This window comes from Leptidea sinapis, chromosome 1, assembly GCF_905404315.1.
Source record: "Leptidea sinapis chromosome 1, ilLepSina1.1, whole genome shotgun sequence".
Taxonomy (NCBI): domain Eukaryota; kingdom Metazoa; phylum Arthropoda; class Insecta; order Lepidoptera; family Pieridae; genus Leptidea; species Leptidea sinapis.
In genome coordinates, this window is record NC_066265.1 from 23,139,048 (window position 1) to 23,153,397 (window position 14,350).

Here is a 14,350-nt window from a genome sequence, read left to right on the forward strand (position 1 = left end):
CTATGAACACTTCAAATAAATAAATGTATTAGTGTAACATTTATTTATCTCAAATAAAAATCTTTACGAATGGTATATTTTAAGCTTACCAACAAAAGCACGACGCATGGACCAGCCATCACTTCCTTCATAATTTAGGTAAGGGAACTGTCGGATGCTCTATTACGACGCAACAAACACTGACATTTAAACGAGCATGTCGAATAATGCCAGTGAACGCATCGATACATAACGAAAACAATGTATTTTTTTACCTATTCAAAATACAATTAATGTAAACCTACGAACAATATCCACTAGGGTATAAGGACGGGAGGATGGTATGGGTTGTAATTGAAATATATTTTTAGATAGTCTAAATGTTTAATTAAGCAACTGTGTAACTGTTTTGTTCACCTTGATCTTGTTTCGTACGCTGAGAAACACGTACTTAAAATAGAAATGTCATGTGTAAGGTTCATTGCATTTATAAGCTGTTTTATTTTTATGATAATAAGGGACGAGACGAGCAGGACGTTCAGCTGATGGTAATTGATACGCCATGCCCATTAAAATGCAGTGTAGCTCAGGATTCTCAAAAAATCCAAAAATTCTGAACGGCACTACAATTGCGCTCGTCACCTTGAGACATAAGATGTTAAGCCTCATTTGCCCAGTAATTTCACTAGCTACGGCGCCTTTCAGACCGAAACACAGTAATGCTTACACATTACTGCTTCACGGCAAAAATAGGTGCCGTTGTGGTACCCATAATCTAGCCGGCTTCCTGTGCAAAGGAGCCTCCCACTGGTAAAAAAAAGCTGTTGAAAATGAGAGGAGTTCGTAAAGTTAGTCAGTAAACAATACGAAAAAATATGTGCATTCCATTCTTAGCTTTCAATAGCATACAAAGTTAAGAGAATATAATTGGGGGGTGAAATGTTGACACATTATGTTCTGACACACGAACAATCTTAGAAAAATAATATAATTTCAATACCTGGAACTCTATTGTCGCAACATTTATCAAGCCCAGGTATAAGATTTACTTTACTACCATTGAGGGGTAAATTTTAACAAACACGCAAAGTTTCATATACAAACTCAGAGAATTAGAACAAACCTACTAATACTATAAATGTGATGTTTGTTTGGCGCGCTTTCACGCCTAGACCACTGAACCGACTTTTATGAAATTTAGTTCAAAGATAGACTATAGCTAGGAAAAGCACATAGGCTACTTTTTGGTTGAGAAAAAAAAAGTAGCGGTTGAGAAAGGGGATGGAAGTTTGTATGGAAGTTCCTCATTATCGAATATGACATCATAAAACTTTGTAACAAACTTTATTAACCAGACTGTCCACATTGACAAGGGATATCCACTGTGTCACAGAAGACCGCCACCAGCAGCGGAAAGAGCAGTTTGTATGTGTATTATTAGCGAAGTATCCCAAAATAAAAGTAACTATTCCACGCGGATAAAGTCGCGGTTAAAGCTAGTTATATATAAATACGTCATAAAGATAAACACGTATGGTTTATGGATTAAACGGCTGATCTTAGAGGTAGCTATAGTCCATTTTATTGTAAGTGTTAAAAATATTCTGTATATTAAATATTTAAAAAGTTTAGTACCTACATGTACATTTCTGTAAGTGATTGATTACTCGAAAATATACATTTCTTCCAATAATAATAGAAACTGACGCAATTTTTATTTATAATAAAAAATAATTATTAATATTATTAACAAATAATATTATTATTTATATAAACTAATATACCAAAAGGATATATTTAAATCCTTTTTGTAATATTTAACGTTTTAATAATACTTTAAGAGTTAAGAAAAATTATAACTTACCGTTTACTCTATAAATCCAAACGCACACAAATAACACTTAATTATCACAAAAGTTGTAACACAAAAGTTCAGATACGCACTTTTGATTTCGGTACGTATCGACGGTAGACCGATCACCAGCTTCCACAAGTATATTATGCGGCCAGGCGATGCGGGCGCTCATATAATAAACAAAGGTGATAATGCCTTCAACGTCCCATTCGCTAGCAATTCTCACGTACGAAGTTATTCGACGTCACACGTTTCGTAACAAAACCGATGTTGGTGGATTGGAAAAATTTCGTATTAATATCAGTTCAATCCTAGCTAGGGTCGTATAATAGGTCGTTAATTCACGAAGAACAAACATAAACTTGAAATGCCCTATACTCGGTTAAGTCGAGTCTTTTTTTAGTGGGCGATGTACTCGTATATGCTTCTACAATCGATACAAAATAACAATAATCGGAACTAGAATTAGATTAATTAATTATATTGTATAAAAATACGCAATTATTTTTATACTTTTTAGTAATAAAAAAAACAGTATTTTTTTTATTATTTACAGAACAACGTCTGTCGGGGCAGCTAGTCTAATATATAAAATTCTCGTGTCGCGGTGTTTGTAGTTAAACTCCTCCGAAACGGCTTGACCGATTCTCATGGAATTTTGTATGCGTATTGGGTAGTTTTAATTTTTTGACAATTTTTTATTTTTATTTTATTATTATTCAGCATTAAAAAATACATACGAATTAAATTTTCGCCCTTCTACGATCTACAATTATTTTTGTATCGTGATTTTTATATTATTCTGTTACAACCACAAAACCGATATAGGGTTGCAGGATGGAATCGAATACAAAAATTGTAGTACGATATATTTGGTAGGTCTACGAATCGGTTGCATCTCTCTTTTATTCCCAATCTTTTAATAATAGATTTTTTTAAATATGTTATATGGCAATACGACGTTTGCTGGGTCAACTAGTATTTATATAAAAATAAGAATCTCCCAGATTGAGAAATTGGTGAATAAGTCTCACAAATTAATAAGACTAAATAAATTGGCAGACTTGGTATTAAATGGATCTCACAACTTTTTATGGTAGAAGAACTGAGCGAGACTTGTATATATATATATATTAATATAAGAGGGAGAAAGGGGCATAGGAGAAAAGGGCATACAACGTAATGGGAAGGGGTAAAGTCTGTATTTGACATCCGCAACACCAGGGCGCAAGAAATGCGTTGCTGAGCTATAAATTAGAATTATACTGTTACCTTAAAAGTCACTAAGTCGTATCGGTTCAGGAAAACTACAGATATAAGAGATAAGAAAGTTTTTAGCAGTAAACGTAAGAACCGTGTCTTCTGGTGTCGTACTCGGCCATTTTAAAACATTACACAGTAATATCTATTCTAATTGGTATTCAGCGAATTCGAATGCGAAGTCTCTCATCCGGAAGATAAAGGTTCCATCCCCAGCCCCACGTTTCATTTTTCAATTTTAGAATATGAAAAAGAAAATACACAGAAGAAGAAGAACCTACACATACCTGCGAAGAAATTCAAAGGCTGTGTGTAATATTCACCAACTCACACTGAGCTCAAAAAAATAAATAAATCAAATAGCCCGTGAACCTATCCAATTGACATCATATCAAGAAAATAATATTTTGACACGGCCTGTGCAAAAATCAGCTTACTTCTGTTAAATTCAAACTGAAATCATTAAAATCAAAAAGCTCACACTGCCACTGCCGAATTTTTACGATTTAAATTTATATATTTATAAGCACGATAATTGTATAATAGTCTTATGCACATAGGATATTCAAAAAGTCCAATTTTCTAGTCATCTATGTCACAGGGAAAACATTTAATTGGTAGCCACTCCGAACAGTTGCGAAGACAACTTTCGTAATCAAGCAAGATTGGTGTTACTATGGAAACTATAAATCTCTATCATTCCCAAAGCGAAATAACCTGAACCTACAGGATGGTAGAGCTCAGTGGACGGTCTCTGCCACAACTAGGGGTACAGGACCTCAAGGATTCTTTGCGTTCTCATACTGATATCTTTAAAGTTTAACGATTAACAGTATTGAGAGAAATATTTAATGGAACATTTGAACAAATACTTAAAAGAATACCTTGTTGTACAACAATATATATGTAACAAAGTAAACTTATGCTGTTGTATTAAAAATTGCTCGGTCCATCAGGTCAAATTTAAAATACAGATATGGTTTCACACACTCACTTATGTATACATGGAAGCTATTCTTAGTGATAGGTTAGCATTCGCATAATGTTAATACTTTGAAGTATACACACACACAGACTGCACTTTTGACCTTTCGGTTTATATTGGTAACCATAGAATGCCTACAGGACAGGCTATGTCGGGACCAATAGGTAGGTCACACTAAAAATTTTGCGTGACTTAAAAAAACAACATGTTAAAACCAAAATATTGTGTTTATTGCTTTTAAAAATACTCTCCATAACATTTTAAATATTTTTTCATGCGATCGAACCATTTTTTAACACCCTGGGTAAGCAAATGGTAGAATAACACTCGGCATTAACACTCTTTTGATCTTCAAGTGAAATAGTACAGATACAGGGACCCGTACCTGAGAAATAAAATGCGATAATTTTTTTACTAACGCTTCTCGCCTCACTTTTGTTGGCCTGTTCTCAATTTCAAACACCCATTCACAAGGTTGCTTACTACAATAAATCCACGTTTCGTCTCCTGTGACAATCGTACTTCATTAGCTTCTGTGACCACCATTCCACGCGAGCCCGCTTCTGCTCCGCTGTCACTTTATGAGGGATCCAACGAGACATCCACATTATTTTCGCTGACGGCAGTTGCAGGCCGCCCTTCAAGAAATTCGTCATGAAAAGAAACCCGACCTCTCTCAAATTCAGCAAACCATCGCCTCACGGTGCTCAAGCAAGGTGCTTCTCTCCCAAAAGCATTTTGAAGACGAGCGGCACAGTCTCGTGGAGAGAGAGAACTTTTAAAATGATAAAATATCATCGCTCTAAAATCTTTTCGGCTTAATACCATTTTCGTTGCGTACGTAGAACTTTGATGTGTAATAAAAAACAAATGACAAATGATTTCCAGCCAATTGTTTTCTTTTTTGTAAGAAGGTTGCAACGTTTTAAAATAATATAACATTCGAAATTCAAATAGTTCCGATTATCTAGAAGTGCAAAACCTTTAGTGTGCTCCATGTATTATACGATAAAATGTCTGTATATACTAAAAAATAAATTACTAACATAAATTTCATCTTTCAGCTTTGTACTGACCACCAATTAAGTTATATTTCACTATAATTACTGTATAATTGTTCAAGTGATATTCAATGTGTCGTGGCTCAACTTGGATGACTCGACCAATTATTCAAGAAAGTGTTTTCCAGGCGATTTTATCAACAAATTCATCTTACTTGAAACGGTTTCTAATATTTTAATGTTACGTTAGATAAAAAACTTTCAAAATCTAGTGGGTATATAGCCTTAAGTATAACTTTAAAGGCAGGTCATCTCTGAGGGGTGAATTTGTCAGTAAATATACTTTAAAAACAGTATATCTTCGTAATAATTAAATTCGAAGACAGTTTTGACAGTCTAATCTTTAGTATTTCTTTATAATATTGCAAAATTTATGACATACTTTGAATTAATTGTACTGTGGTTTTGTATTAAATATACTTTTGTTCTGGGGTTTTAATACTAATAAATCGCATTCGTTTTATTTCTAATTAATATTTTGTTGACGAGAGAAATAACAAAAAACGTATAATTTTCAACATAATGTTTAACTTTTTATAGTTACAAATGCTGCAATAAATTATATTTATTACGCACGACATTTCGATAATGTAAAATACTATTACTTATTCTTGATGTAATATTACAAGTTAAATTTAATGTCATCTTTAAATTAATATAATTTATCTTATGATTTGTAAAATATTATCAATAATATGTAATTAAACACGGATATCTAATCTCTCTCTAATGTTTTGTATTTATTTATTTTGTGATATACAATTTTCTTTGATCATCAAAAAACTACTTCTACTTACTTCCAAAGCCTATTTGGACAATAAAAAACAATGAACATGACGAAGAACTTATAATTAAAACAGTAAATTAAGAAATTAAACAAAACTCTTCAAATTGCAAAGACTGCCTATCATCATCATCATCCAAACCCATTGGCAGTGGAGCTACTCACTATAATCCATCCAAATAGACTAAAGCGAAAAGCATTATCGAATTGGACTTAAAGTAAAGGGAGGAAAGGTTCCCAAAAAATTCTAGATATTCAAAGCATCTGCTCATAGTTTGGGAACTGATTTTTTTATGAAAATATGGGACGAGACGATCAGGACGTTCAGCTGATGGTAATTGATACGCCCTACCCATTACAATGCAGTGCCGCTCAGGATTCTTGAAAAACCCAAAAAATCTCAGCGGCACTACAATTGCGCTCGTCACCTTGAAACATAAGATGTTCAGTCTCATTTGCCCACTAATTTCACTAGCTACGGCGCCCTTCAGACCGAATCACAGTAAAGTTTACACATTACTGCTTCACGGCAGAAATATTCGCCGTTGTGGTACCCATAATCTAGCTGGCTTCCTGTGCAAAGGAGCTTCCCACTGGTAAATAATATAATAAATATGATTGCAGATATAAATAAAAAAAATGCATGTTTATAATATTGACTCAATGAACTCTGATGTGACATGGAACCACCATTGCTTATTTTATAAGGTCACAAGCAGGTTTTTTTATGAGAAAAAGTGACGGACTTGATGGTAAGTGTCTACTGACCTAGACACTTACCATCAGGCCTTCATCTTCCTGGCTCATAGTCTTGCCCATTACAGTCCCGCTTTTTGTATTGTGCTCTTTATATCTTGTTGAGTTAGGAATAGTTGATAAAGATATTTTATATGTATGGCTATCTAGAAAAGGGTGGCGAATTTGACTCTCGCTGGAAACATTGCCAACTTTCTATAACTGAGAGCAGATTTGGTAGAAATTATTATTTCCGAAGATGCATTTTTCCCCAGTAGGTACTGAATCTGCAACCCACGCGCGATGCGTTGACAAACACATAACACTCGACCAACTAGCACAGCGAGAAAATACATAAATAAATATTTTTAAATCCCTAATTGAATCGCCTGAAAATTGGACACAACACGCTCTTGATTTTGAACCGAGTAACCGACCCGCACTTGATAACTTTAAGTATAAACAATGTTTTCATAAGAATGATGGTAAACCAGAAATACCAATATGAAGTGTGAAGGAAGGTCGCGATATCTTCCGGTGATCTTTAATAAAGAAATCAAAGTGCATGGTCAGATTGGTATCAATATAATAACCGAAATGTTAAGGGGCAAAGTTGTTATATATGCCAATAATCTTCTCAGTATGACGTCTATCCGACTATCTTTACTTTTCTGGCCAAGTAGTCTTTGGGAGCTGAACTGAATACAATAATGTTTGAGTAATCACATTTTATATGTTGCATATTTATTTTGCTTGTTGATATGGAATCTTAATAGTTTTGTTAATGAAACGAAAATAAGAATGCTTATAACTTTATTTACAATAATTAGCGACAGTTGCAGAACGCATAATTAAAATGGCAACACGCACTGGTTGAAACCTTTGTTATAAGACACTATGGTATTTTGGACGAGAAGATTTAATAAAATCTTGAAATTGTCGAGTTGTATTCGATGAGTAACCTTTTTTCGCAAAATTGGACATGCCTAACTGAATTATTTGTCCAAGACGTACTTAATAATTTTGAGAGTATAGTTCCCAACTGTTACGGGAGTAGGTTCGACATAGGCATTAGACATGATCTTCGACTTGTCCATGTTTGATACGCTGGGAAGCTGTTTGAAGGATATCGTCTGCGAAATGAAGGCGAGTGATGTATTCGTCGTTGATATTAATTACCAGCCCGTTCCAATCTAGATCCTTAAAGACGTTTTCCAATGCTGTGGTGAACAACACGAGGATGACGGAATTGAACAGCTTCTGGAGGATCTTAAGCACAGAAGCACCAAGAGCACTCAGAAGATCGGCTGTAATTCCATGATCATCGGCGCCTTGTTGTGTTTAAGCACCAAGCACCAGGCCCTAACACAGCCCATTCTAATTTCGTGCAGGCTGACGTCGGGTTAATCTGGAACGAAGTGGGCATAAATAAATGGCAAATACTAAGAAAAGATAACTGAGATTACTATCCGAAAACTAAGCGATAAGCAGACTACCTAAACAAATAAATTTTTGTGTAAATAACTGGGCAACACTTTAATAATTTGGCTAATTTTGTAAAAAAGTAATTTAATACAGAATGACAATAAATACAACACCGGGCGTTTTAGTAGGAATGCATTCATTAATATGTATCATTCATTAATAGAATGGACTCATTAATAAGAATATAATTCTTTATCAACGCTTGCGAGATTCGGTACTCTACTAGAGTAACCTCTGTATGTGAACCGTTGTCATATGGTGCTAGAGGGATGTTGGTTATTGAACGTCAGTTTTCGAAATTAACCTATGCGAAACATGGAAGCGCATCACCGTTATTTCGCGATGGTTTCTGTTCAAGAGTGGTACAAATCCGGTCGTCAATCGTGATCCCCCTAAATAAAGGTCTTGGTCCTACGACACACATGGACCTGGGACGTCCAGTGCTCCAAGTTGCTCAAGAAATACTGATCTACACCTATTTTGAAACAACTTTCGACCTTGCTATCTGAAGTTAAGACATCGTCATGCTTATATTTTGTTTCTGCAAATAATGCCTGTTTTCGCAAATCATTCTGTTTTGTAATTATGTCAAGTTTGACTGGTTCTCAGTATTGTAGTGAACTCGATGCCTTGCATGAACTTTTATGTGAAATTAATTGGAACATTTTAAAGATTTTATGTGTTTATTACTAGAATGTTTGGCTTATTGGAGCAGATATGGAAAAAGTGTATGGGTTATTGAACCGAAAAGAAACCTCGCATCGTAGGAGTCTATAAAGTTTGAAGAAAGAACAAAAACAACTTAACTTCATGGAATGTGGTAATTCAAATTTTTTTTGTAATTCATTGTCATTTCATTTCTGGGAGACAATATTAGTTGTATATTAATATTTAATTGACGACCCATATAGCCGAATGGTTAGTGACCCTGACTAGTAAGCTATAGAGGTCCTGGGTTCGAATCCCGGTAGGTGCAATCTACTACAATCTATATATATGATGAATATGGCTGTTTTTTTCCGAGTCTTGGATTTTTATATATATTTATGTATGTTTAAGTAAGAATATTGTATTGAATATATCGTTGTCTTGTACCCATAGTTATAGGCTATGCATAATTTGGGGCAAGATAATTTTTCTAAAAGTGTGTCAATATTTTAACACGAATTATCTTGCCCCAAACTTGACATAGCCTGTACTATGGGTACAAGACAACGATATATTATAATAAACTAACTTATAAATACTTAAATGTTTGCACCTAACGGAGCGAGTTTGAACCCGGGCTCTCTAGCTCAGTAGGCAGGGTCACTAATAACTGGGCTATATGGATCGTTATCATTTCACAATATAAAAATAAAATTGTATAAGTACATCGAAATAATTTAAATATTCATAATTTTTTACAACCTCCGCATAAAACAATTTAATATTGGAACAGACTTCATAGTTACTTTTCAAGAAAAATACAGTTCTTTAGATACTTACATTTTTTGATACTAAAACAATTTTCTATCCGAATAATATTTAAATTAATCAATTAACCTTAACATTAACTCAATTGTGACAATATTTTTTTAATCTATACATTTCAAACAATAATATTACGATAAGAGTCTCGAAACTTTCATCGTTCGCTTCATCGGTTAAAAGTCATAAAAGGCAGTTATTTCCTCAAAATTGATTCCTTTAGAATTCTTTTTATGTCATTTCTAATGAACTAGATACTACTACTATTCAGCTGTGGAGTTGTAGGATTTACGACAGAGCCATTTTTTAATAAAACATTTAAATTTATGTATAGAGAATGCCTGAACAGTGGCTGGAACTTTATTTATTGTAAAAGTGTATACATTTACCCTTAAGGCTATTATCTGTTATGTATGATTTCGATTTTTTGTAGTAGTCAATGTGATATTTGAAATTTCTTATATAAGATGAGTTTATGCCAATTGACCTTGACTTTAACGTCAAAAACACTGAGAACGTAATATATTTAAGAATAGAGTTTTGTTCGACGATACCTTGCCGTGGCTCACAGTCAAACAAGGGTTACAAAGGTTGCTTTGCCTCTGAGCCATTTCAGCAAAAATAAGGCAGTAAATAAATAAAACATAGGTACAAAAAATATCAACTTCAACATAAAATATAATGTTTAAAAGAAGGTGCTATAAACTAAAAGATAAATTACATTTACAATATTTCGAAGTTATTTGTAATTTATAAATGAGAGTATACCAAAAAAAAAAATACAATAATTTATTATTTGAACACATGAAATTTGTAATAAAAACAATTTTTATTAGAAGTTCAGTTGCCGTCACATCGGTCGAGAGAATTGCTGTAAGCTTTGTTTCGCTTTTATTTGAATTTTTAATCGAATCGAATTTAAATATTACAATTAATATTTAAATCAAGCGTGCTCACTCTTATTTTTCGCACATTTCAATGAGAGTGGTAATTATTAAGGTACATAGTAGCTAAATTGATCTATCACTAAGCAGTACACACACTTACTTATATAATTTCAAATTCACTTATTTATATCGCATTTTAATGAATGAATATTTTTAGAAAAATAATTAATGTAGCTCATATATTTTAATTTTATTTTGTGTAAAAAATATAGAAATAAAATATAATTTATGCTAATTACGTTATGGTGAGATAAAAAGAAAATTGCATGGATATAACACTTTTTCATTAAGTCTGAAATATTTTTAAAATATATAAACATTCAGAATAAATTCGAGAGAACCTCGGCGAGCCTCTTTTGTGTTAATATAACAACAGAAAATATATTCAATTGGGGCTGTTAAAAAACTCATATTTGCTATAGCAACCCAGATAATTTTTTTTGGCAATCCTTTTGAATTTGGAAACATATATCCTCTGGGATTGTTTTATGACACCAAATAATTTGCTTCAAAAATAATTACTAACTGGACTTAACTGAGCAGTTTAGAGTAAATCCATAACATATTATATACTATCGGTTTTGGTGTTAACTTTATGTTTTTATATTATTACATTTGTTATTAATTTAAGTTAATTATCACAAAATAAATCGCTATTTTCCCTGTGTGTATATGATGATATTTAAAAGCAATAGTTTATATGTTTCCTTCTTAAATTTTTTCTCTAATCATTCTCATATAAAATTCAATGAAAATCACTTCAAATCAAAGCGAGCCGATGTCAAATAATAGTTTTTTTTGACAATAAGGGACGAGACAAGCAGGACATTCACAGCTGATGATAATTGATACGCCCTGCCCATTACAATACAGTGCTGCTCAGGATACTTGAGATACCCAAAACATCTGAGCAGCACTACTTAAATGCGCTCGTCACTTTGAGACATAACATGCTTAGTCACATTTAATCAGTAATTTTACTAGCTACGGCGCCCTTCAGACCGAAACACATAATGCTAACACATTACTGCTTCACGGCAGAAAAAGGCACCGTTGTGATGATACGAATAATCTATCCGGCATACTGGGCAAAGGAGCATCCCACTGGTAAATAGTCTTATTGGTTCAACAATGCATCATGCAGAGCTGCGTTTATAGGCCGATCCTTTAATTTGTCTTTATCAGAATTGGAATCAAGAGTTATGGCGATAAATATAACAGATTCTGCAGGTTTTATATCATCTCCGGTGATTGAAACAATCGTATCTACAATTTAATGTATACCTTATATATTTTGCAATCTTGCTATTAATTACATTAGATTATTAGCACTTAGCCAGTACACAATATTATTCATTTCAAAATAGTGTGCAAAATTTTTACTGAGAGTCGGTAACTTCGCAACAGGACGAACTAAATAACTATTGTTTGGATCACAACTGCTAGGCGATCTGATTATTGGACTGATTTGTATTAGGAACGTCATGTAGTAGCTGTATTCAGCTACTACAAAATATGGTCCTATTACATAAAATAACTTCTCCAATTAAAATAGTTTCAAAAAAAAAAAAAAAACAAAAAACACGCTTTGGTTGAAAATATAATAGTTGAAATTTAAAATTTACATCAATTCCTACCTTAACGACAATATATGAAAAAATTTTTTTGTAAAATTTGAATAATTTTATCAAATTAATGTATTGTCATCGGCCCTCGGATAATCTACGGAATTTGAACGAAATCTGGCTGTTTAAATTGGGTCAAAATTGCGACCAATTGAGTCGGTTACAAACAAACATACATACAGGTGAAGCTAATAAAAAGCGTATAAAAATAGTGGGTCAGCAACTCTGGTGGAGGCTGGTGGCACATGAGAAAATAAAACGGTTTCATGTGCTGGTCGAGAGACAAGTTGTGGTGAATGAATAACATAGAATATCAGGCAAAAGTATCAAACGCAGAATTAACTTCCTGCTCAAAGTTTTTTGAATTATTATATTTAAATTGCAGTCTTTGACCGTTCCGGATTCTTAGTTTACCTCAATTTTATTTTATTTTTGCAGCATTAATGTTATGTGTGTTATTTACATTATATTTTCTGTGGATCATACTTTATAAAAAAAAGCTTAGAATATTATGTTTTTACTTAAGCGAATAATAGATATATCATGATTCACCTAATTAAATGATCTCTTACTATTTATTTCATACAGTCTTTGCAGTTCCTATGAATACCAGCTGTTGTCTTATTATTAAATAGCAAGACACCATCCAAGTTCTTTGATTTAGAGAATAATATAGAAACTAGCTTTTTAATAATAAAAAAAATTATATGACTCTTAAACGTATAACTCAAATTCAAATTTAGGAAGATTCAATCACACATCTTGATAGTAGGTTTGGGTGGAAGGAAAAACTCGCCAATCGAAAAAGTACTATATTATTGCAAGTATTTTATGTTGATGATTAAATTGATTTTCCAGCGGGAAACTTTTCGTTTTATTAACCTTCCGAAATCGACACCAGATTTTTGAGATACACGAAAATCGAAAGTGCCGTACGGCACACTAATCCCTCATCAAGTTCTGATTATTTATTATTTATTAATTTGTTTATTTTGCATGATTATATCGCGTTTTTTTATAGACAGTGTGAAAAAAGATCACCAAAATACCACCCTTTACTTACTAATCTTTCAATCTAGATAAAAATTCTACGAAAATTTATAAATTGTACACCAATACTATTTAACATAACATAGTTTTGTTAAGTAAACTGTACTGTGTTTGTTATAAATAAAAAACGCTTCTAATTCTGAATTCCTCCTCCTCCTCGCGTCGGTTTCCTCAGTGCTGAGGGTCGTGATCATCTCGACAGAGTACTTTTTTGCGTATTATTTGCCGCCATCTTCCCCTGTCGGAAGCAGAGTGTAAAGCGTCGTGGACAGTGGTTTCAAGGGCAGTGCGAATCTGATCGGTCCATCGCATGGGGCTCCTTCCTCTTGATCTTCTTCCCTCCACCTTCCCTGTTACCATCAGTCTCTCCAGGTTGTCTTCATCCCTTGTGGCGATGTGACCGAAGTATTCTAGGACCCTACGCAAGCAGATGGTAGAGAGCCTAGTCACAATGCCCAGCTGTTTCAATGCAATTCTGAATTAAGCAATGGCGATCTTGTCCTAGAGAGGTAAGCTAGCCCCGTTCAATTCCTCAAGGTCATTGCCTCGGTCCCCAGCCTTAATACACGTAAAATATTAATTTAAAATGCATTAACAGAACGTTTTATGCGAGCCAAAATCTGATCTGAGAAATACCGCGGCGCGGGGGCACTTGACAATTTTGGAAGGATGTCTTTAAAAAAAATAGCAATGAATTGTAACAATCTATTCAAGCCTTTATATGTTAATGTTATCTCATTATCTTAGCCTGAGTTACATATTACACGTTGGGTAATCTTAAAATGTACTTACATGGTTTAAATTAAGTAGTTTTCGGGTCAAGTATAAACGACCACAGTTAATTATTGCGAACATTTTGTGTTTACATTGTTGTTTCCGAATATGTACACTGAATGGGTGTGCTAAAATATTTTGTAGTTGTTCATAACTAAACATATTATATTATGCGTAAACGTAGAACAACACTATTTATAAAAGCGGATAGCAAGAAAGTTACTTATGAAAAAGTAATAATTTAATTTAACTGTATGTTATAAGAATAGTAATTAAACAAGATAATTACCGCAATTTCTGAGAGAGGCAACCCGCCATTTTGGTGACGTCACAACTATAT

General features: G+C 33.3%; 1 protein-coding gene across 1 annotated transcript in view; it reads right to left on the minus strand.

The window, feature by feature from the left end:
* The window catches only part of LOC126978742 (elongation of very long chain fatty acids protein AAEL008004), a 66,932-nt gene extending 64,928 nt beyond the window's left edge, over positions 1 to 2,004 (minus strand). Inside the window, exon 1 of the mRNA XM_050827828.1 lies at positions 1,844 to 2,004. The gene's annotated coding sequence lies outside the window, so the exon portion shown is untranslated. The remainder of the gene's footprint in view (positions 1 to 1,843) is intronic.
* Positions 2,005 to 14,350: the final 12,346 nt, after the last annotated feature.